The sequence below is a fragment of the Kogia breviceps genome, chromosome 10 (assembly GCF_026419965.1).
Source record: "Kogia breviceps isolate mKogBre1 chromosome 10, mKogBre1 haplotype 1, whole genome shotgun sequence".
In the NCBI taxonomy this organism is placed as follows: Eukaryota; Metazoa; Chordata; class Mammalia; order Artiodactyla; family Physeteridae; genus Kogia; species Kogia breviceps.
In genome coordinates this window covers 105,945,279-105,967,457 of record NC_081319.1, presented here as the reverse complement: position 1 = coordinate 105,967,457, position 22,179 = coordinate 105,945,279, and the positions used below count along the sequence as shown (strand labels likewise).

At 50.0% G+C, this 22,179-nt stretch overlaps 1 long non-coding RNA gene across 1 annotated transcript in view; it reads left to right on the top strand.

Annotated features, from left to right (window-relative positions):
* The window catches only part of LOC136794937 (uncharacterized), a 49,514-nt gene extending 27,749 nt beyond the window's left edge, over window positions 1-21,765 (top strand). The window contains exons 2-3 of the long non-coding RNA XR_010842403.1: window positions 19,617-19,845; window positions 20,351-21,765. This is a non-coding gene — a long non-coding RNA (uncharacterized lncRNA). The remainder of the gene's footprint in view (window positions 1-19,616; window positions 19,846-20,350) is intronic.
* The last annotated feature ends 414 nt before the right edge of the window (window positions 21,766-22,179 follow it).

The following is a 22,179-nucleotide window of genomic DNA, read 5'->3' as shown; positions in this document are numbered from 1 at the left end:
GTGGGAAAAACAATTATGATGTAAATATTCATAAAGTTAAATTTATTAAATTTCAGGTCTGCTGTTTTATTCCGATGATACATCATTATTATATTGTCAACCTTCTTTGGTATAAAATTTTTCTTCCTCTTATGAAATGTTAGTGATTTTAGACGATGGGATTTTAAAATTGATATTAACTTGGCAAAATACAGATTTGGCAGTATCAATTTCTCAAAATGTTTCTAAATTTTATTATCTATGAAATCTAAGGAGTCCATTGATCTGACGACCTTTATATCTTCAAATGTAATTGCAGTTACAATTTATAAAGCACTGTATAGTTTACATAACATTTCTGTATCTAGAATCATTAAAGCACCAAGTTAAAAGACTGGAACTTAATGGCAACCATACAATAATTTTATTCTTTTTCATGACAGTCCCTGGAAACCAGCTGTGCTGGCTTCTCTTTTCTCTGGGTAAAATCTGGGGTAAATCTTGTGATTTTTCTAATGACACCACATTAGGGAGAAAACCCTCCTCTGGTCACTTCTAGTCCTCCAACAGTTTAAATTTCATGATTAAAAGATCTGCTTCAACGCAAAGATAACAACTGCAAACTTCTGGGTTTCGGGAAAGAAAACGCACAGCACAGGAAAGCTCTGTCCAGATACCTCTCTCCCGTTTCCTTCAGGGGAACCATTTCCTACTCTTGGATGGTGTTGGGCTGAGAGCTGCAAAGCCAGCCTCTAACTAGAAGAAATTAGTTAGAAAATGTAGGAGAAATACACATCTGAATATAACTATTCTTGTTATGTTCAAGGGGATAAAAGGCAACCTAAGAATTTGGGCAGAAAAAGGACTATGCCAACAAAAAAGAAAAGCAAATTCCGAAGCTGAAAATTCAGTGACCATAATTCAGAACTTTTGGGTGGATTTAACAGCGGATTAGTCACAAATGAGGAGACACTCAGGAAGCTGGAAGTTAGGTCTGAAGATGGTGCTCAGAATAAAGCACTGTAGACAAAGGATGGAAAAATACAAAAGAGCCGACCAGGGGCCGAAGATGCAGTGTTAAAGTTTACCATCAGCAGGAGAGAGAGAGAGAGAGAGAGAGAGAGAGAGAGAGAGAGAGAGAGAGAGAGAGAGAGAGAGAGGGAGAGAGGAGAGAGAGAGAGAGAGAGAGAGAGAGAGAGGAGAGAGAGAGAGAGAGAGAGAGGGAGGGAGGGAGGGAGGGAGGGAGGGAGGGAGGGGAGGGAGGGAGAGAGAGAGAGAGAGAGAGAGAGAGAGAGGGAGGGAGGGAGGGAGGGAGGGAGGGAGGGAGGGAGGGAGGGAGAGAGAGAGAGAGAGAGAGAAAGAGAAAGAGAGAAAGAGAACGTACAGGCGAAATTTCGGAAGGGATATGATTAAGAACTTTCCAAATAAATCATAAATGTAAAAAATCTGAAACATACCTTAAACTTCACAAAATTTAGGAAAATAATATTATTTATAAACTTCCCAACACGCCTCTGAAACCCTTTTTTCCTTACCTCTTTTGGCTGCACCCTCTCTGATCACCTCTTCCTAAATAGCAGTTTTGCAATACACTGTACTGTTTTCTATAGAGAGAAGAGAAAGATAATTCACACTTTCTTCTAGCGTAGTTGATTAAACTTTAATTTTTATTATTGGGGGTTTACAAAATTTTACTTTTCAACTCATTTTTGGTCATAATACCTAAAGTTTAGGATTGTTGTCAAAATTTGGGAAAGCTTTTTATGAAGTGTAGATTTCAGACTCTCTTTCACACTGACTTCATCATCATACCTCCTTGGGCATTGACATGGGCATTGACAAGTTTCACCAAAGGCTCGTTAGGACAACTTGTGAGTTTTATGCTATCTTCACTGATGCAATTATTTGTCTCAGATCAGGAAGACATTGAAATCTTTTCCCGATGTGTTCAGACGATTCTGGCATCTTCATTGATTAGATTTTCCTGTAATTGAACCCTACTCATGATTTCAACTCAGAATTTATCTCTTCCTACTGATGAATTACTGTTTTTGAAGTGATCTGAACATTCTTTGGTTAAAATGTAGTACTCTCTATCAGAATGTTTCTTACGGATTCCATTGCACATCTTTTCACTTTTGTTTGTATTCTATTGAATTTAGTATGAATTTTTGTCTTAATTCTTTAATAAATTTAAACTTGTCCAAGGAAGATATACAGCCAAACACATTCATAGAGATACATTCATATACATCCAAATTAAGGCTCTGTAATTTCTCATATTTGTTTTATTAAAATATTTCATCTTTCTAAATGCAGTAAAACATGTGTTTCCTTTTTGTCCGCTCCCGTCCAAAAAGAAAGAAGAATGAATTTTTGTTTTGACAGGTATCGAAGACCTCGTGCGTACAATTTTCAGAGTGATGAGTGGAGCAGTTTCCTGCAGAACAGCTTCTGAATCTATGGGTATAGAGATTTGCTTCTCCTCCGATACCCACAGCTGGTGCCGTAGGACTTACTCTTGTCTCTGGTCCTGCATCTTCAAGTCTTGGTGCTGGACTGGTAGACACCGTGTGCAGTAGAGACGTTCCCAGAAGCCATCCTCCGTCAGGATGATTAGCAGTAACTTGGCACAGGAGAGTGCCTGGAAGTCACAGAAATCTATCCCGTTATCACCCCAACCCCACTAACCCCTCACTGGAGCCCAGGTGCGCGGCAGCCACTCCAGCTCACCCTCTAGAGGGAACGTGTGGTGGGCAGGAAATACAAATGGAAGAAGATGTTAGCTCACTGTTGCCCAAGTGTCTTAGTTTTGCAACTTTTATTGCGTACGAGCGCACGAGCACATTGTGAGGGCCTCTCCTGCTCCTGTGGACAGTGTCCTGAGGTATCCGCTCAGGCCCCCAGAAGGAGCTCAGACAGTGAAGGGCCCTGAAGCTCCAGCTTTGTTAGTTTTACAGGAAATCTGCCTTCAGCGTCTATTCATTCATTCATGACTTGTTGTTGGTGCTTAAGAAACAATTATACTCTGTGCCAGACACACCAAGAGCGTCAGGAGGGATGTAGCACCGTGAGTGACGCGGTCCTCTGTCACCTGCAGCCTCCCCACTCTGCACGGGCAAACTCTGACTCAGATGCCCTGGTGCGTTGCTCCAGGACGTACGCGTCCTTGGGGCAACAAAGGAAGAGTTCAGAATATGTGTGTTGAGAGAGTAATGACTGTAGTCACGGTAACAAGTCAGGTTAATTCGAATCCTTTGCTTCAATCAGTTAAAGGAAAACTGTCAGCTGGTGGATCATTAAAAATAATTTTGATGCTCCAGCACCTCGCGTGATTTTTGGCGTATAACTCAGAAGTTCACAGAATTGAGTGACGTTGCCTCCACAAATCCTTTACTTACTATTTACTTATTTACGTGAACAGGGCATCTTTATATTTACATGTATAAAACAAAAGTTAGTAAAAATAATGATTGCTGACTTGTTTCTTATTCTAACAATAAGTAGCCCATAAATCCAATAAAAAATTACACACACACATACACGAAAATTTGGGGGAGGTCTGAAACGGGCAGCGATTACTGGGTGTCCTTTGTAGCAGACCGTTCTGGGTCATTTCTGAGTTTCATTGTTTTTGAGCTCTTTTAGAACCTGTAAATTGAAGAAGTTACATCGTAATGCAAATGATTCTTGACCATAGAAATGTAAATATATTGTGTCTGGTGGAGATTCAATTAATTATTGCCCTGTGGATACTGACCAATTTTGATCTATCTTAAGTTCATTTCAACATTTCTAATTACCTCTGTGTGTGTGTGTGTGTGTGTGTGTGTGTGTGTGTGTGTGTGTGTGTGTGTGTGAGATCGTATTTTGAGCGTGTAGTAATGAACATCTTACTGGTTTCCTCATTGGTTAATAATGTAAGTAAAATCTCTGATGTGCTCATTTTATTTTTTTAATATTTTTAAAATTTTATTTTATTTATTCTTTTTTTTTGGCTGCATTGTGTCTTCGTTGCTGTGTGCGGGCTTTCTCTAGTTGCGGTGAACGGGGGCTACTCTTCATTGCGGTGCGCGGGCTTCTCATTGCGCTGGCTTCTCTGGTTGCAGAGCATGGGCTCTAGGCGCATGGGCTCAGTAGTTGTGGCTCATGGGCTCTGTATTTGTGGCTCATGGGCTCAGTAGTTGCTGCTCGTGGGCTCAGGAGTTGTGGCTTGCAGGCTCAGTAGCTGTGGCTCGCGGGCTCTAGAGCGCAGGCTCAGTAGTTGTGGCACACGGGCTTAGTTGCTCCATGGCATGTGGGATCTTTCCGGACCAGGGCTCGAACCCGTGTCCCCTGCATCGGCAGACGGATTCTTAACCACTGCACCACCAGGGAAGCCCTGATGTGCTCATTTTATATTTACCCACTAGTCATGAAGATTTTACCTTTTAAAAATTTTATTGTATAATTATATGAGAGAAAACCTTACCTGTGTGATTTCTACTTTTGGAATTTATTGAGATTTTATTTTTGCCTAATAAATGGCCAGTTCGGGGGTTATGATTTTTCTATCATGACATGGTATTAACCTCTAAGATCCAGGGCAAATAAAATTATGTGCTTCTGCAAATTTTGTCTTACAACCAGGATAAAACAGCTTCCATCTCCAGGGCTGTGTGGGTGACGAGGTGTCCCTACAGGGCGCCTGAGTGGACAGGTGTGGGGGTGGGGCTCGTGCAGACACCCCAGCCTTGTCACCTGGCACACAGATTCTCCTGCTCAGAAGCATGTGGCTGTCAACCTGCGTCACTCTTTTGGGCAAACGGCAAGCAGAGGTCCACTCGCTGTCTCTCCGAGGCTCTGTCCAGTGCCCCCCTCGAGCGTGACATGTAAAGTAACGGCTCTTTCTGAGTTCCAATCAGCCATGAATTTTTCTGAGCAGAGATAGTCCAAATCCTCTCTGGTTTTCTCTTTTCATACCCCCGATATCTGTCTAGTCAACCCCCCCCATAGCCACCCCTGCGCCCCTTGCTGCTAACCCTGACCACTCGGGAATAAACCAACAAACTCATAATTTACTGAACTCGGACTCAGATGGGCGCTTGGCTTTGTCTGGAGCCAAATGACTGTGTCCACAAAGTAAGCAGGAAGCTCCTCGCCGTGTGTCAACGCCACCGCCAGGCAGAAGAAGCAAAGCTCAGCCAGGCTGGGGTCCGGTACCTCGGACGCTCCCAGGAGGTGACGCGCACCAGAGTCAGGGCCCCGCGGCACCGCGGAGATGAGAGGGACGTCTCCTCTGAGTGGACGTGACCGGGCCGAGGTGAGAGGAAGCCATGAGACCCTCTTCTGGGAGTGGCTTTGATGGCGAGTTTGGAGAGAGCAGGAGGCGTCTTGCGCTTGGCAGGAGACACCAGTGCCTGGGAGCGGTGAGGGGGGAGAAGAGCGCGGGGCACCTGGAGGGCCGCCAGGCCGGGTGTCCCCGGGCCCGGGCCACAGCCCACACGTCCGCCACGTCCCCGTGCCGTCCCCCGGGCCTGGAGGCTGTCAAGCGTGCGTAGCGTCTGTGTGAGTGTGACGTGTGCGCCCGCTGGGGACGAGGCCCCCGTCCTGTTGCAGAGGGTGGGCTTCTTCTCCAGGGCTGCAGTCTGAGGCTGCGTGTGGGCTCCGCTCAGCTCTGACCCTTTTCATCCGCTTCGCACCGAGCGCTGCGCACTCCCAGGTGCCGACCGAAATGGCCCTGGGGGCACCAAGTTCAGGTGCCGCGTGCTCACGACAGTCTGCGTGGCTCAGAGCTCCTTGGCTGTTTCTCCCTTCACTGTCCAGTGCCAGCGGAAAGGCGGCCCCGCCAGCCCAGCTCCGTGAGGGCGCTGATCGACCCCAGCAGACGCGCCGTTTATGTCAGGTCTGCTCGCGGGAGCCACGGCCTGTTAGCTTTGACCCCGGGCCAGTTCTCCTACGCGCCCAGGCGCACACACGCACGACGCACACACGCACACGCGCGCACGCGTACACACACACGCACGCGTACACACACACGCACGCGTACACACACGCGCACGCATACACACACGCACACGTATACACACACGCACGCGTATACACACACGCACACGTATATACAGACGCACGCGTATACACACACGCACACGTATACACACACGCACGCGTATACACACACGCACGCGTATACACACACGCACGTACACACACGCACACGTATACACAGACACGCGTACACACACACGCGTATACACACACGCACGTATACACACACGCACGCGTATACACACACGCACGCGTATACACACACGCGCGTATACACAGACACACGCGTATACACGCATGCACACACACATGTACACACACGCAATGCTCTCACGCGCGTGCGCACAACACATGTATACACACATGCGCGTGCACACACGTGCACCTGGTAGCATCTTTACTTCCCTGCCACCCACCTTTTCACCAACCATCCAGAGCCCTTTCATCTGCTCCTGGCAAAGGTCAAGATGCTGGTATACGTTCTGTTTTCTGATAACAGACGAGCCGATTCTAATATTCCCAGCAAAGCTACAGTAGGTGTGGTTTTAAGAACAAGAGTCGGCTTCCCTGGGCGCCTCAACACACCAAGTCCGGGCACATCTTGTGAAGAGGGTGTCTGCTCTCACTCTGGGCAGGGCCGGGCTGGTGAGTGTCTAGGACGTGCCCTCCAGGGGTGCAGAGCCCCTGTCTGGAGCAGTCGCCTCCAAGCTGCTGATGCCCGGGCACCGGCTGCAGGGTCGGGAAGGAAAGTACATATTCAGTGTCTCCCCGGCTCAGCGCTTCCCTGGTTCCGGGTCAGCGACAGCTCCGAGTGCCAGTCAGACAGAAGAGTCGCGGAGTTTACGCAGTACTGGGATCGGATTTGGGGCTGCGGAGGGGGAGGCCGGTCTGGTGGCGTCACATCCGTTCTGCTGAGGCGAAGCCGCTGCGTCCCCTCACGGGGGTCCGTCGGCAAGGAGCACTGAGAGGCTGCAGGCCCTGGGAGGGGCTTTGCCAGCTTCTGGTTTGTGCCCCAGGGGTCTCCACACAAGAGTAATGCGGTTCTGTGAGATTTTAGGACTGGAAAAGACCTCACAGATGATTTAATCGAGTTGCTTCCTCTCCATTCTCCAGCCCTAGCTGGGGCAGGAAAGAAGTGCACAGACGGTCCGTGTTTTAGGTATACAATTTGCCCAGTTTTGTGTATCAGTTTCATCTACCCGTGAAGCCACCACCCCCATCATCTCCTTTTTTAATTGTTATTTAATTTAATTAATTTATTTATTTATTTTTGGCTGCGTTGGGTCTGCGTTGCTGCGTGCGGGCTTTCTCTCGTTGCGGTGAACAGGGGCTACTCTTTGTTGCGGTGCGCGGGCTTCTCATTGTGGTGGCTTCTCTTATTGCAGAGCACGGGCTCTAGGCGCGTGGGCTTCAGTAGTTGCAGCATGTGGTTTCAGTAGTTGTGGCTCATGGGCTTAGTTGCTCCGCGGCATGTGGGATCCTCCCGGACCAGGGCTCGAACCCGTATCCCCTGCATTGGCAGGCGGATTCTTAACCACCGCGCCACCAGGGAAGCCCCCCATCATCTCCTTTTAAAGGTAAATTATTCTTTACTGGAAGAAAATTCCTAGATAATGTAACCCACCTACAAATGTGTTTTTAAAATCAGTACAAAAGTCAGTTGCTAATGTAGTTCTGCATCAGAACACCTAGTGAGGAGGTCTAACGGTGGGGTTTATGTAGTGGATCGTCAGGAACGATACTGTGTGAAGGCGAACAGACAGGAGCATCAAACACAACAAACAGCTTTGTGACCTGTGAGATGTTTTTCAGAAATAGTGCAAGAGTCTTGTTACAGTTGCAAACAATGACAGGTCCCCAGATTTTCGTGATAGCTGCATACTTAGCCTGTGCAAGATACTTGGAGTTTGTAGGCAGACGGACTGAGGATGTATCACAGCTGTGCAGCAGAACATTGGACAGCCTCTGGGAACGCGAGATCGTCTCAGGGAGCCCCACGCGTCCCAGGGCGTCTGACGTCCCAGCCCCACCCCGCAAAGGCTCCGAGCGCTCCCCGCCAATTACCGTCACAGTCGCCCAGCGCGCGCCACTCCTGGGAGAGCTCTGATGGCGTCTGATACACGTTTTGCAGAGGCGGTTCTCATGCTCTGGGTGAAGTGGTGAAGTTGCTGTCAGTCCTAAAGAACCTCAGGCCCAGCTCTCACCTTGCAACCCGAGAGAACGTCATCTCAGAGCAGCAGGGCAGCAGGGAGCGGGGGACCCTGGCCCGCCTCCCGCCTGTCCTGACACCCTGCGGCCAGTGCAGGATGGCCGCACAGCCCGGGCCCCGGTCCAGACCCAGGTACCGCTGAGGAGGAGGGGACGACTCAGAGACGCCCCCTCTGTTGGCTTCCCTCGCTGGGAAAATGGGCCAGTCGTGACTGGGTAAGATGAGTCAGGGTCCACCTGGGCAGGAGGGAAAGCCAGTGCCAGAGGAGAAGATGCCTGAACAAACGCAGGAGTTACAGGGGGGCCTGGGATGCGGGTTTGGCGGCCAACGGTGTCCAGTGTGTCGAGGGGCCGGTTGAGCGTGGACTGATTGCGCGTGGGGTGGGGATAGGAAGGAGACGCGAGTGAGCGCGTTGAGGCTGGACTCCTGAGACCCCCCGGGACGGCACGGAGGAGGCCAGCGCCCGGGGAAGAGACCTCGGCCCTGAGGGCCCTGCACCTTCCCGGCCCTTCCTCCCCCAGGATCAGGTGAGGATGCTGCTCTCACTGGCGCCTCGCAGATCTCAGGGCTGCAGACCACGCTCCCTGCGTGGCTTCCTCAGGGCGGGGAGCAGGGTGGGGTGGCTGAACCCCCGAGTGCTTGGGCCCCGGACTTGCCCGTGACCATACACGCTAAGCGCTTGACGCTGCCCCAGCGGGAAGGTGGCCGGCCTCGCCGTCTACCGTCTGGGCTGCTTGTCGGGGCTCAGCCGGAGCTGCCAGCGCACGTCACCCCACGTCCCCGCTAACTCATCCTCCGCCCTCTGGGTACCAGCGTCATTATCACTCCTGCTGGGAAATCTGGGGGAAAGGGTGACTCTAGGGCCTGTCTGCAGAATTCCTCCTCAGGAGTGTAGCTAAAGGGGCGAGTTTGTTCCCGAAGATGAGGGCCTGGCCAACAGGGACCCAGAGACGCTTCACGGTCTTAGAAAAGACTGGGGACGTGAGGGTGGACATAACAACGAGGACAAGAGCGAGAGGCTGGATGGGGGACCGCGGGGAGACGAGGGGGGGACGGGCGCTGAGACGTCCGGGGCAGGTACAGAGGGGGGCCCAGCCTCTCGCCTGGAATAAGCTGCTGGGCTGTGGGCGCCTGGCCCCGTCCCCCGAAAGGCCCCCGCGTGAGGGAGTGGGGCCTGGTGAGCCAGGGCAAGGGGCTGCTGCCGGGTGTGGTGACAGGGGGCGGTCCCTGGAGGTGAGCGGGGAGTGACATCTCGAGGTCAGCGGGACAGGAAGTTGGAGCCTGAGGTGACCAGGGGGGTGTTAGCCCCAGGGCATTTGCAGGAATCCTGCGGAGGCGCGGCCACTTCTGTCCGACTCCTAGAGGACCCGGTGGGCCCCGCTGACCCCTAAATTACACAGTCTCCGCCCTTCACTCTTCTGGCCAAAAGTTGACACCAAGGACGGAGAAACCCAGGGTCTCAATGTGCCTGTAGACGCAGCCAGTGCAGAGACTCCGACGGCGCCGGGCAGCCCCATCACACCCCCCCACGCACCTGTCCCACCTCGTGCTGGTGATGCCGGAGGCTGCCGGACCCCAGAAGCGTGAGGGCGGTGTGCTCTGGCCTCCTCTGTGGAGGGACTTCTCACATTAGACCAACTACCTGCTTATCTGGACTTTCTGAGGCCCTCCCCCCCCCCCGCTCTTTACTGTGGACAGTCTCTCGTTATTTGTGCAGCTCAGGAGGGAATGTCTGGAGAGGATCCCCTGTACAAGTGTGGCCCAGGCCACAGGTAAAACTGACAGCTGCACTCATCTCCTGCCTGGTCCTCTTCTGTTAGAGACAATGGTTTCCTCAGGGATGTCTCAAGCCACGGGCAGGAGAAGCGGTTGGCGTCGTTGCCCTGTGGCGGCCCAGCGTCTGGGAGGTGAAGGTAGTTCTAAATACACAGATGTGGCCACTGCCATCTGTGGTGACTGACGGCCTTAAGCTGCCACAATTCAAAAGCGAGGCAGCCAGTGCTGGGCCGCTGTTAAGGGCCCTGGAGCTGAGGGAGGGTGAGAAGTGTAGACTAGCACGGTGTCATTGTCTTTCCCAGTGGCCCCCAGACAACTTCTGTTGGGGTGATCGAGGGGCTCTTCAAGAAGGCGCCGCCCAGGTCTAGTTTCCCTAGAAAACCTCCCAGGTGGAACGTGAGCTGTATGGCTCTCAAACTAGCTCCTTTGAATGACTCCGTCGTTAGGAAAGAATTTAGTAGCCTTACATTGAATATAAGCTCATGCTTTCTGCAGGATTTTGAGCAGCAGATAGTAAGTTTCAGCAGCCTCCTGAGAAGTTTGAATGACGCACAAGCACTAAGGCACCGGAGAGCACCGGGTGCCATCGACAGAGCAGAGCACTTATGTTTAGCCGAGTTACTTAGCTCTGTCGGAACACCCGCCGGCCCCAGGCCTTCGCGTGAGCGGTCAGCCCCTTACTTCTCTCATCTGCGTGGCTGGGTCTTGCTCTGATTTCCAGTGTCCACTGTAGTTGTGTGGGTGTTTTCGCATGCAGGAACGAGGTAAGGTTCCACAAATCCACAGACAGATTGGCTTTATGGATGCGGATGTGGTGGAGAAAGCACCTTCCGTCGCGTCCGAGCAGAGCCCGGTGAGATGTGTCAGCGATTTGTCACTGGGGTCTGAGAGGCTGTTAATTAGAATTGTTTTCTGACGCTAAAATGTTCTGAGTTCACACCAAAGGCATAGAGACGAACCATAATCGGACAGCTCCGAAAATGTGTTTCTTCTTTCTTTTTCCTTCTTTCTTCCTCCCTCCCTCTGTCCCTCCCTCTCTCTCTCTCTCTCTCTTTCTTTTTCTTTCTTTCTTTCCTTCCTTCCTTCCATGGTGAAATACATGAAACAAAAATGTACTGCTTTCACCATTTTTCTGCGTACGACGCAGGGGCATTAAATGACTTTCAACTGTTGTGCAACCACCACCACCATCCACCTCCAGAACTTTTCATCTCTTTCCAAACTGAAATTCTGTCTCCTTGAAGTATCTTTCACTGTTACTGAAAGGCGGGTAGAAGGTTGAGATGACATCATAGCGACACATGGAAAGCCATGGACAGCCCCCGGGGGAAACATTTGGAGCTGTGTCTCATGGGAAGGTCAGCCCTCCAGGCAGCCGGGTGGGGCCTGGGCAGCAGAGGACAGGCGCTCAGGCCACGCGCCCACGTCGGGAGGGCCCGCGCCGTCTGGTCCGCTGGGATCCGGCACTTCCTGCCGTCACGACGTGGAGGATGAGGACTCAACGTCCCCAGTGTTGCTGGCAAAACCTCCTTCCCTTCCTCCGGGCCGACCCGCTTCTCCGTCCCCCTCGGGAGAGCAGGGATAAGCTAACAAGTTCTCACGTACGGCCCAAGGCTGCTGCTTAAAAAAGTCATCCACAGATGCGGCTGTTGCCAAAGTGCCCCCCGAATTCTCTCTGAGCAAAAAAGGGACAAGTATTTGTCACCCCTAGTGTGGTGCGTTTTCTCCAAAGTAAACAGCAGCGCCCTGCCAGAAATAACCCGTCTACCTACTGGGTCATAGGTATTCACGCTCGGCCAGAGCCACGCCGAGCCAGGATTTGGCGAGCAGCGCCGTCGCGAGGGCCCTGCGCGGCTGAGGCTTCTTGTTCCGTCCGCTGTCTGGGAAAGGCCTGCGGGAGAGAGGATGGAGCCTCCCCGAGAGGAGAGAGGGAACAAGAGATGGGGCCGTGGCCGGGGCGTGGCGGGGAGGGCCGTGCCAGCGGCCTTGGCTCCGTGGCTGAGCTGCCCGGGCCTGGTACCAGGGCCCCGACGACGGCCCAGCTTCCGCGGGTCGCGGGTCCGTCTCCTGGCTTCTCGAGGGAGGAGGGGGGCGTGCAGGGAGGGTGGGTTATTTCTGGGGACTTAAAAACATTTAGAAATTAGTTTCTGAAACATAACTCTGACGTTTCCTGTTTTTACAAAATCTAGAATTGCCTGGGAGCCCGCAGGGCCAGTGAGCTTCCCCCGGGGAGGCGCGAGGGCCGCGTGCAGACCCTGCGGCTCGCAGTCAGAATGCTGACACACAGCGTGCCCACGGCCACCAGCGTTGGGAAACAGCTGTCCCCACGGGGTGCACGCTGGCCTGGTGGGAAGAGAGTCTGGGAAGAAAGAAGCAGAGAGGAACGGGCGCCGCATCCGCGGCAAGTCTGCTGTGTGCCAGCCACCTCGGCCTCTCGTTAAGGCCCGGAGAGCTCAGGTTCCGAGAGCTGAGGTAGCGCGTTCACAGACGCGCCGCTTGAGGGTCCAGTCCCGCCTCCTTGACTCCACAGATCATGGTCTTCAGACCTCGCGCTGTTGCCAAGACAGTTCAGGCCCTCTGACTACGCCCGTCTAGGAGAAGGAGTGTGTACTAGTCAGGGCTCTCCTGAGAATCAGAGCCAAGAGGATGGATATCTATCTAGCCATCATATATCTATTACCTGTCTGTCATCTATCTAAATATTTATCTATGTATCTATCTTTCCTATATCTATTACCTATCATCTATCTGTCTGTCTGTCTGTCTATCTATCTATCGGGTTAGCCAAAAAGATCGTTTGTGGTTACGGAAAACTCCGAACGAACTTTTTGGCCAACGCAATAACTTATCTATCTATCTATCTATCTATTATCTATCATCTCTCTCTTTCATCTATATGTCTATCTATCTATCCATCTATCATCTCTCTGTATCTATGAGAGAGGGATTTACTATGAGGAATTGGCTCACACACTTAGGGAGGCTGACCAGCCAAGATCTGAGCTGACCGGGGTGGAGGGGAGACCCAGGGGAGCTGATGGTGAACCCAAGGTCTGAGTCAGAAGGTCTGAGAACGAGGAGAGCTGACGCAGTAAATTCTGGTTCAAGGCTGAAGACAGGAAAAGACTAATGCTCCAGGCAGAGAGAGTGGATTATCTCTTCTTCAGACGGTTTGTTCTGTTTGGGCCTGCAGCTGATTGGATGAGGTCCATGTGCGTGGGGAGGGCAGTCTGCTGTGCTCAGTCCACTGATTTCAAATGTGAATCTCCTCCCGAAACACCCTCACAGGCACACCCAGAAAACTGTTTGGCCAAATATTTACGCACTCCGTGGCCCAGCCAAGTTAATGCATAAATCACAGAGTACTGATTGTAAAAGGCTTTTAGATAGATCATTTTAAGAAGAAATAGACATTAGGGAAGTTACAGGAAAACTTTTCTGGAAAGTTTGAGCAATAATATTTTACATTCATGTAATAATAAAATGGTAGGTTTAGTATGTAAATCTAAGAGTTTTACATAGATATGTAGTTTTTTTAAACCATCGTTGAAGTCAGGTAGTAATATTCCTATTTAACAGAGGGAGACACTGAGGTGCAGAGAAACGGAGTGGCTTCCGTACGGTCGTAAATGAAGAAAGAGGAAGAATTTGCACTAGAGCCACCATGTCTTTTGACAGTTTTCTTTCTGTAGCAACCACTGCTTTTGAGTAGATCTGATGTATTTTAAATTCAGATGGATAAAATAAATGTAACCATCAGTAGGTAAATTATAGTTTTGTTTGTCTAAAAATCTTTAACATTTTTAAAATTAAAAAATATCTGAGTTATTACTTGGTGTGCTCAGATTTTTAAATGCCAGACTCTTTCCAGAATAAAGTCTGTGTGAGTCTCAGATGGTCTGAATAATTTTTTCGATCTTAAGTACATAACACGTAACACAGAGTTTAGCTACTGACCGCCAGGGAAGGGGAGAATGGTTAAGAAAGTTGGGAGAATTAGGCAAGCGCCTAGAAAACTGTCATTTTGTTGGAAAAAGAACATGACTCGGTTCCATGCTGTCCAACGGATGCTGTATTTCTTTGTTCAGTGGGTGTCCAGTCCTCTGAGGGCTACAGGAGGAATTCTCTGGATGGAGTGCAGCTCAAGTTCTTGGGGGAACTTAGCAACAGGCCGTAGAAGGGATCACCATCCTGGAACTTCTGCTGAACAAGATCTGCAACTGTCCCAGCTGGGAACCAAGAGAGTGATTCTAGTGTGTGAAACCCAGAGTCAAATAGATTTCCTAGAGGAGTCCCCGTGTCAGATGAAGGGCCTGGAGGAGCTGTAATGAAGTGTCAAGGCTGGGGGCGCGGGGAGGAGGGGAGAGCGTGTTAGGAGTGATTGATAACAGTTAGAAGCATCCAGATGTTTCTATTGCTTTAAATTTCGCTCCCCGGATTGTGTTTGCAAGTAGATTAGCAATGCCACTTACGCTCATGCTTAACCTTTCACCTGTTGTATAACTCATCACGTCTGCCTCTGGCCTGGACCTCCCTCTGAGACCCAGGTCCGGGCATATCCCACTCTGCCCGCTTGACATTTCCTCCGAGACATCCCAGAGCAGCTCAGTGCTGACGTGTCCAAAACCAAAGTCAGGTTTCTCCCCTGCAAGCCTAGCGCTTTCTCAGCTCCTTATCGCGACAAGTGGTGGTGGGTGCACGTGAGCACCTCGGAGACACCGCGGGCTCTTCCCCTCTTCCCCCAACACCCACCGCATCTCCGTCCCCAGCCCCACCTCCCGTCCGGGCCCCGGGTCCTTCCCTCGGGCCGGCGCGATGGCCCGTTCTGCCTACGTCCCCCGTTGCCCATTTGGGTTGAGCCCCCACCCTGCAGATAGGACAGTCTTGCTCCCGATGAGACGAAAACCACATCACCTGCTTCCTCTGCCTTAGGGGAGGGCGCTCCCCGTGTGGCGCCCAGGATCCCGGCGTGGCCGGGCCAGCTTGCGTCACCCGGGCCCCTGTCCCTTGCACCCCGTGCCCCAGCCCCACAGCAGCCCCTCACACCCAGCCCGGCAGGCCCGGCCCGGCCCCGCCCACTGACCCGGCCCGGCCCCGCCCACTGACCCGGCCCTGCTCTGTGCTCCGCCCTCTCTGCCGGGGCATCATTTCCTTCTGGCTCTGCCTAAGGAACGCCCAGTGGCTCCCCGGGGGTGCGGCCCGGCCCTGCTTCTTCCAGGAGTCCCTTCCCCACGTGCCCAGTGGGTCAAGCCGCCTGTAGGAAGACCTCAGAGCTCCCTTTCGAAGCTTTCCTTACACGCTGTGAGGTAACAGGTACTCACCTGATCACTGAATGACTGTCTCCGCCCCCAACACAGGCCGGGACAGTTTCTGGTTTTACCCTTTTGATTTGGGGATGGAGAGAATAAATAAGTGAATCCCAGCCGAGCAGGAAACGGCTGATGGCCTTGTGTGGCCGCCGTGTGTACGAGAGGCCTGATGGCTCCGGCCTGGGCGGAACCCCACAGCTGCTGGCTGCGCTGTGCTGTTTGCTCTAACTTAAACGAGATAAGGAGCAGGGAAATGGCTGTGCCGAGAATATCCCGATAAGCACAAACCTTAAAGATCATGCTAAAAAGCCTCTGGCCAGTGAATCTGGAACATCATTAATAAGATTTGATTCTGCAGAGATTAACTTTGAAAACATTTCACCAGACCTCTTACTTTGCCCCTTTTCTTCATTTTAAGGAAAAGACAGAGTGCATTCTGCATATGTTAATTGCCTAATTTTCTAGTGATTGGTCTCCTTTCTTGCTTCTTCTGTGATCCTATTTTGGGGTGGCTATCTCTGCACAAGTAGGTCTCACTTGGGACCTCTCTGAGACGAAACACTCCCACAAGTTTGGAGGATACCAGGTCTGAGGAGAACTTTGGAATATCTTGGGATCCAAGGTGATTCAGCTCAGCATCACGTCCATCTATCTCATGGTCCTTCATGGTTTCTCTTGGTTTCCACCAAAGCGCTTCACGTTACACAACTGGTTTGTGAAGAAATTTAGTAAGTTGAGCCAATAGGTCAGCGAGCCTTTAGTTTTCCCAGCTTGCTAGAGATGAAAGTTAATCTCCATCCAGAGGCATTTAGCAAGCGGAAGTTTGAGTTTGGGGGAAAGCTCCTTGATTTGTGCTGGTGCTTCGTACCCTATCTGCATTAACATTCTTAAATTACACAAAATTTACAAAGGCGGTGGAAACAAGAAGTGATCGCACCTCCGTGGGGATTTCGGTGATATTGTAAATCAGCCGCTCTTGCTCTGAGGGCCGACCGGACCTCTTGGCCTTTGGATTTTCAGAACATAATTCAGTCTCAGTCTTGGGTTCATCTCTGTGTCTTCTTCCCAGAAGAGCAGGAAGAACGTCCTGGGAATTTTCAGATTACAGTTTATTAATGTTCTTAAATCATCTCAAAAAGGAAAATATGACCTGAGTAAAACAAGTAATTTTTTTTTAATGGCCATCAGAACAAAACCTGCTGTCTTTTTAAAAAAAAAAAAAAAAATTTATTTATTTTATCTTTGGCTGCGTTGGGTCTTCGTTGCTCTGCGCGGGCTTTCTCTAGTTGTGGCGAGTGGGGGCTGCTCTTTGTTGCTGCACGTGGGCTTCTCATTGCAGTGGCTTCTCTTGTTGCGGAGCACGGGCTCTAGCCGCACGGGCTTCAGTAGTTGTGGCTTGAAGGCTCAGTAGTTGTGGTGCACGAGCTTAGTGGCTCCGTGGCATGTGGGATCCTCCCGGACCAGGGCTCGAACCCGTGTCCCCTGCGTTGGCAGGCGGATTCTCAACCACTGCGCCACCAGGGAAATCCCAAGCCTGGTGTCTTAAACTGAACAATTAATTGTGAATTTGGCTGCAAGAAGCCCAGAGAACTATTTCAGCTTCTGTTGGACTTAAGTCACATTCTCATCACCATGTATTCATAAGTATATTATGCTTATGAATAATAAGAAACATGTCTGTGCATTTTCCACATAATGCAATATCAAGAAATCTGAGGCCAGCTTTCAACAGCTGAAGCAGAAGTTTTGACAATTTTCTTGTGAATTAGAATCATTCCGAATTAGCAGCTTGGTGAGACAGTCAATTTGGACAATTTGGAGGTCACAGTGATGTCTCGGGTCTGATGTATTCGTTTTGGCTGTCTGGGTGATTCCAAGTCAGTGGACGACCACTGGTGGAGAAAATGGGGAGAGGCCCTCCGAACCTGTACGTCTCCTTTCTGGGCAGGTGTTTAAATGCGTGATGGTAAGAATTTGCCTTTCCTGAGTGGAGGGAATGACTTCAGAAGGTCTAACATTTTTCCTCTTCATTCTTGAAACCCAGACAGCACTGGGAACCCCATGAGCCCCTAATGGCAATTGTGGGATGAAAGGTCTTAATTGACAGAGGAGCCCCTCGGCTAAATTCTCGTCTCTGTAGAACTTGTCAAAAGTGTGCAGTTTCGAGCCAAAAAGCTGCCAGAAGGAAGGCCAATCACTAATGACAGAAAGATTAGGAGAGCAGAGATCTGCTGGCTGCCGGAAAGCACATGGTGAGGCGAAGCTCGGGGGTCAGCTAAGGGCAGTTCGCCCACGCGGATCCCTACGAGGGGCGGCCTGGTCCCCGACGCCCGCCTCTGCGCGCACTTGCTTCCCGCCCGCGGAGCGCTGACTTGGCTCTGCCGTAAGAAACTGAAAACGAGATGATCTGAGTATATTTCTAATTCAGTGTCTTTTTCCTTATTGTGCGTCTGCAGTGTCCCAGGCTTTGGAGTAAATGGGGGCGTAAGGGGGACAAGTGGCTCTGCCCAGGGTGTTTGCTGGGGGCACCCTATCGGGTGGGTCCCCTATGCTCCACTGGCAGATACGTGTGCAAACATGCACACACACACACACACACAGACACGCACACACTCACACACGCAGAGTAGACCCTAGACAGCCCACTGCGGGTTTTCTGCAGGCTGTAGCAAACCCCCAGGAAAATTCCTTGCTGTTCTGAGTTATCTATAGAGCTATAAATATGCTATTTTAGTTCAGCTGAGACCGTTTAACAAAGAGGCCGACTTAAGACATGTGTGAATGGTCCTGAAGACCGTGGTGCCCAGGCCTTGGTGACGACGGCTCTTGTCTGCCCTGGGCCGTTGAGGGCCGTTGCGCGAAGCTCCGCGTTGGCTCTAGAGGCGGCGGGACTTTTTCCCGTTGACTTTTCCGCAGCCACGGCCCCTGTTGTGCCGAGTCACCAGAAGAGGCCGGATGAAGGAAAGGACTCGAATCTCGCAGCCTTGGGACTTACTGTTGGTTCTGAGTACGTAGTAGAGAAGGTGGGGTTTGGCTAAAGAGGCATTTTGAGTGTTTCCGTGTTCTCCTAAGCTGTGGGAACGCTATCCCTTTCGATACCCTGCCCCCAACTCCTAGCCGACGAGGGGAACTCGTCTCCACCTCCTCCACTCCTGAGCCTCTGTTGGGTTACAGCAGTGAGAGCGTGGCAAAGGCGGAGGATCCAGGAAGAGTTGATGGATTTCCAGAAAGTTCCTGGAGGGAAAGGGGTAGGTGGGCAGGGAGAAAGGTGAGCTTCAGCTGAGACTGACTTGAAGGGGTCTTTTTGATGAGAGTGGAGAGAAGGATAGAGGTTTTAGGAGACGTCGACATGTAATGGAGGAATGAAAAGAAAAAGAACATTTGGAAAGAAGACTTTCTGGGGTCCTTTATGTGCTTTTGTTTGTTTATGTGTTTTTATTTCATAGAATCCCCTTTGGAATTTTACAGAGATCCTGGTAAAATATATTAATTGCTTTCCTAATTAAAACCTTGGATGTCAGACAGTATTTCTTTGCATTCAGCACCTTGCCGGGAATGGGTGGCAGGGTGTCCGGTTTGTGTGGGGGACATATGTGACCAAAGTCCTGCCTGCAGGCTGCTGGGAGTTAGCGCTAAGGGGGACCTGCGTCGGAGACCCAGACGCCCAGATGTTTGCTCCCTGCTGCGCTGAGTTTCTCCACATGGGTCTGGCGTGTTGGATGTGGAGACATCCCAGTGTCCCACTGCGATGCCCTTAGACCACAAGAGCCAGGGCCTCCAGGAATAGCTGGCGTAAACCAGGGACATAAACATCATCATAGGCGCTTGGGCCTGCTTTGAATCAGGACACTCTTTGAAGTAAAATGGCTTGTTTTCAACCTTTTGTGTAACCAAGGCAGGGCAAAGACTTTAACACTAGAAAACACACTTTTCTGTTTTTTGAAAAGTGCCACTATTTTCAAAAACAAAAGAGAGCAAAGCCATCACCACAAAGTGAAATGGTCAGCGTTTGCCTGGTAATTTTCCATCTGTGCCATAGCGACTTTCACTAGCAATTTAAAAAATACTGTCATAAGCAGAAAACACATTTGGCCACGAAAGTAAACTCCCTTCCCTGCTAGTGATTGAATGTGACTTCCAGGTTTATAAACTCACAGGCCACTCACGTCGCGTTACTTGTTGAACTGGGGCGAGGTTTGGCTTTGAAAGATGTTTACAATATTTTTCAAGTTTTGTAATAAGCGAGTGTCCGGTGAAATTCACCATGTGGACAGCAGGAACGGGGTGGCCTGACAGTTTTCTGCTTGTGTTTCCAGAGTCAGCTGCCTGCATTTCCAGCCCAGGGTTGCTGCCTCAGTCGAAGATAGAGGCTTCAATAATATCAACACGACGTGGTAATGCCGAACCAGAAGATGTCGAGAGACGTTATCTACAGCGTTCTACATACCAACGCTAAGTCAAATCATCCTTTTTCAAAGTTTAGCAGATTAAAGTTTTGCATTTGCCGTGGGCAGGAAGCCAGCCATTTCTGGAAACGTAAGAAAGGTACAGATCTGTATCTTCTCTATGTTTTCATGTAGTGCAAATTCACTCTGCTCAAATTATTCTCTTTGAACCTGGTCTGGGAACCTGGGTTAGCAAGTAGCCGCAGCATCTGTAGAATGACTCAGTCATCCTGGTTGACTGTACTCTGGTGACTCCCAGCCCTCAACCTGGCTCCCAACCACCATTGCCAAGATGTCCTGGGCTGGCCCTTCCTGGACGTTGCCCCCAGGCCCCTGGCATTTGGAAGCCCCTGTGGCTTTGGCTGTGAGGTGGAGCCTCTGATGGGAATGGAAAGAGGGTGGCAGAAGTGGGATAAGGTGTTTCCTGGAGTCCTCAGATGTAATAAGACACACAGTCAATCTGTGCAACCCCAGGGCTGCCTGTTTGGCAGCTGTTTCCCCTGTTCCTTCCATGACGTCTCCCAGGCTGCTGCGCCATGCTCTCTGGGGCAGCCCCTCTTCATTTCAAGCCTGCACTTTGGACATTTTTTTTTTTTTTTTACCAGATTCGGTACGAAAATGTTAACAAGGGTGGAGGAGGAAAAGGAAGACATACTGATTGGCTTTAACGCCCCCCACCCCTGCTCCCCAGGTCCTCATGACCTTCTCCATCCGTGTCTCTGTCCGTGTTGGTTGCATGGTGTTTCACCCTTCCTCCTTCCAATCAAAGTGTTCAACATGCTACATTCCTTGCTGAAGTCAATGTAAGTTAAAATCATTTTGAGAGCTGATCTAAGATACCTAAATATTAGTTAGGCATGTGTTTGACTGAATGTAGTAGAAAACCTGAAGATGTTTACAAAATAAGGAATTTATTTGTGTCAGGTAACAAGAAATCTTAGTGTGGCCAAAACAGGGCTAATGCCCAGGCTCCATCTACCTTCCTGCTCTGCCATCCTCGGTGTGTGTGTGTGTGTGTGTGTGTGTGTGTCTCTCTCTTCATCCTCATGGTGGCAAGATGGCTGCTGCACCTCCAGGCACTGTATTCCAGGCAGGAAGAAAAGAGATGAATGAAGGAAAAAGAGCAAAAGGCTGAAATGGACAGACGTACTGGGTTTTTCCTCTTTAAAAAGATTTCTGGGACACTGTCCTAAGACGTCTGCTTACATCTCATAGCCCAGAAGTGGCTCTCGTATCTACCCTTTGCTGCACAAATTCTGTAGCTTCCGTATTAGAGGAAGGGACTGTATGACTCTTTAGCAGCTTTGTGAGGACTTTAATACTGTTTAAGATAATCCATAGCAAATAAACATCTCGATTCCGACATGTAAGTAGACCTGAGCAGGGTTTAAATTAAAGAGTCGGGATTACCTATGTACAGGTGACCCTCTGTGTGAGCTGGTCTGAGAAGCTGTAGCTTAGCTGGTGTCCCTGGCCTGATGCGGGTAGTACCTCCTTTCTCCTTTCTCCCAAATGGTTACTATGAAAAAGCTGGAAGGATTTTATGGGAATACCTGCATATCCATGACCTATAGATCCTACTGTTAACAATTCCCTACAGGTGTCTTATCATATAGCTCTCCATCCACCAAAACCCCCATCAAGATACAAAACAGAAAAGTTCCCTTATTCCCCCTTCACAATTAGACAGCTGCTGTTTGGACTTTATCAACATAGGTGACTTAGCCTGTTTGAGGACTTTGGATTAATGGAGTCCCACAGTAGATATCCTTTGAGTAAGAAACTCAGGGTAATATTTTTGAGAATCACCCAGGTGTATCATTGCAAAAGCTAATTTATTTCACTCATTTTATAAGAACGAAGCAAACTCTGGATCCTGGTTGGGTCCAAATCACCTATTTTCGAGGCTTATTTTAAAAAATCTCTATAGGGAGCAAAGAACTTTAAAGCTATCAGAGCAATGCTGCTCTTCTCTGTGGCAAAGAACGTAAACTCCTGGAAATAAAAATCTTTATTTCACAAGAAGGAATGTGGGTTTGGGAACTTCTAAATGACTCATTTTTTATTTCATGTCTCTAAGAAATATAAATTAGCAGCAGCAAAAGCTTATGGCTGTTTGAGTGCTTCAGCCCGTGAATTGTAAGTTAAAGTTTGTTTAGCTGCTTGGTGGGGTTTAACCATACCGGAAAGAGCTGTTAAGTATTTTATGGTGTCTAAACGCGCTTGCAACCCTGGGCGCCGTTCTTGTCCCCTGACACATTTTTGTTCAAGTGAGAAAGGGAGCGACAGAATGAACATAAAAATATTCCCAGTTAACAGAAGTTTAAGTGAATTAAAAAAAGAAAGAACACACATGTTTGCATTTAGACATGGTGTAGGGCCAGCTTTTTCACGAAGAGCTCCTTATTACTTTTGCTCTAAGTGATTCTCTGAA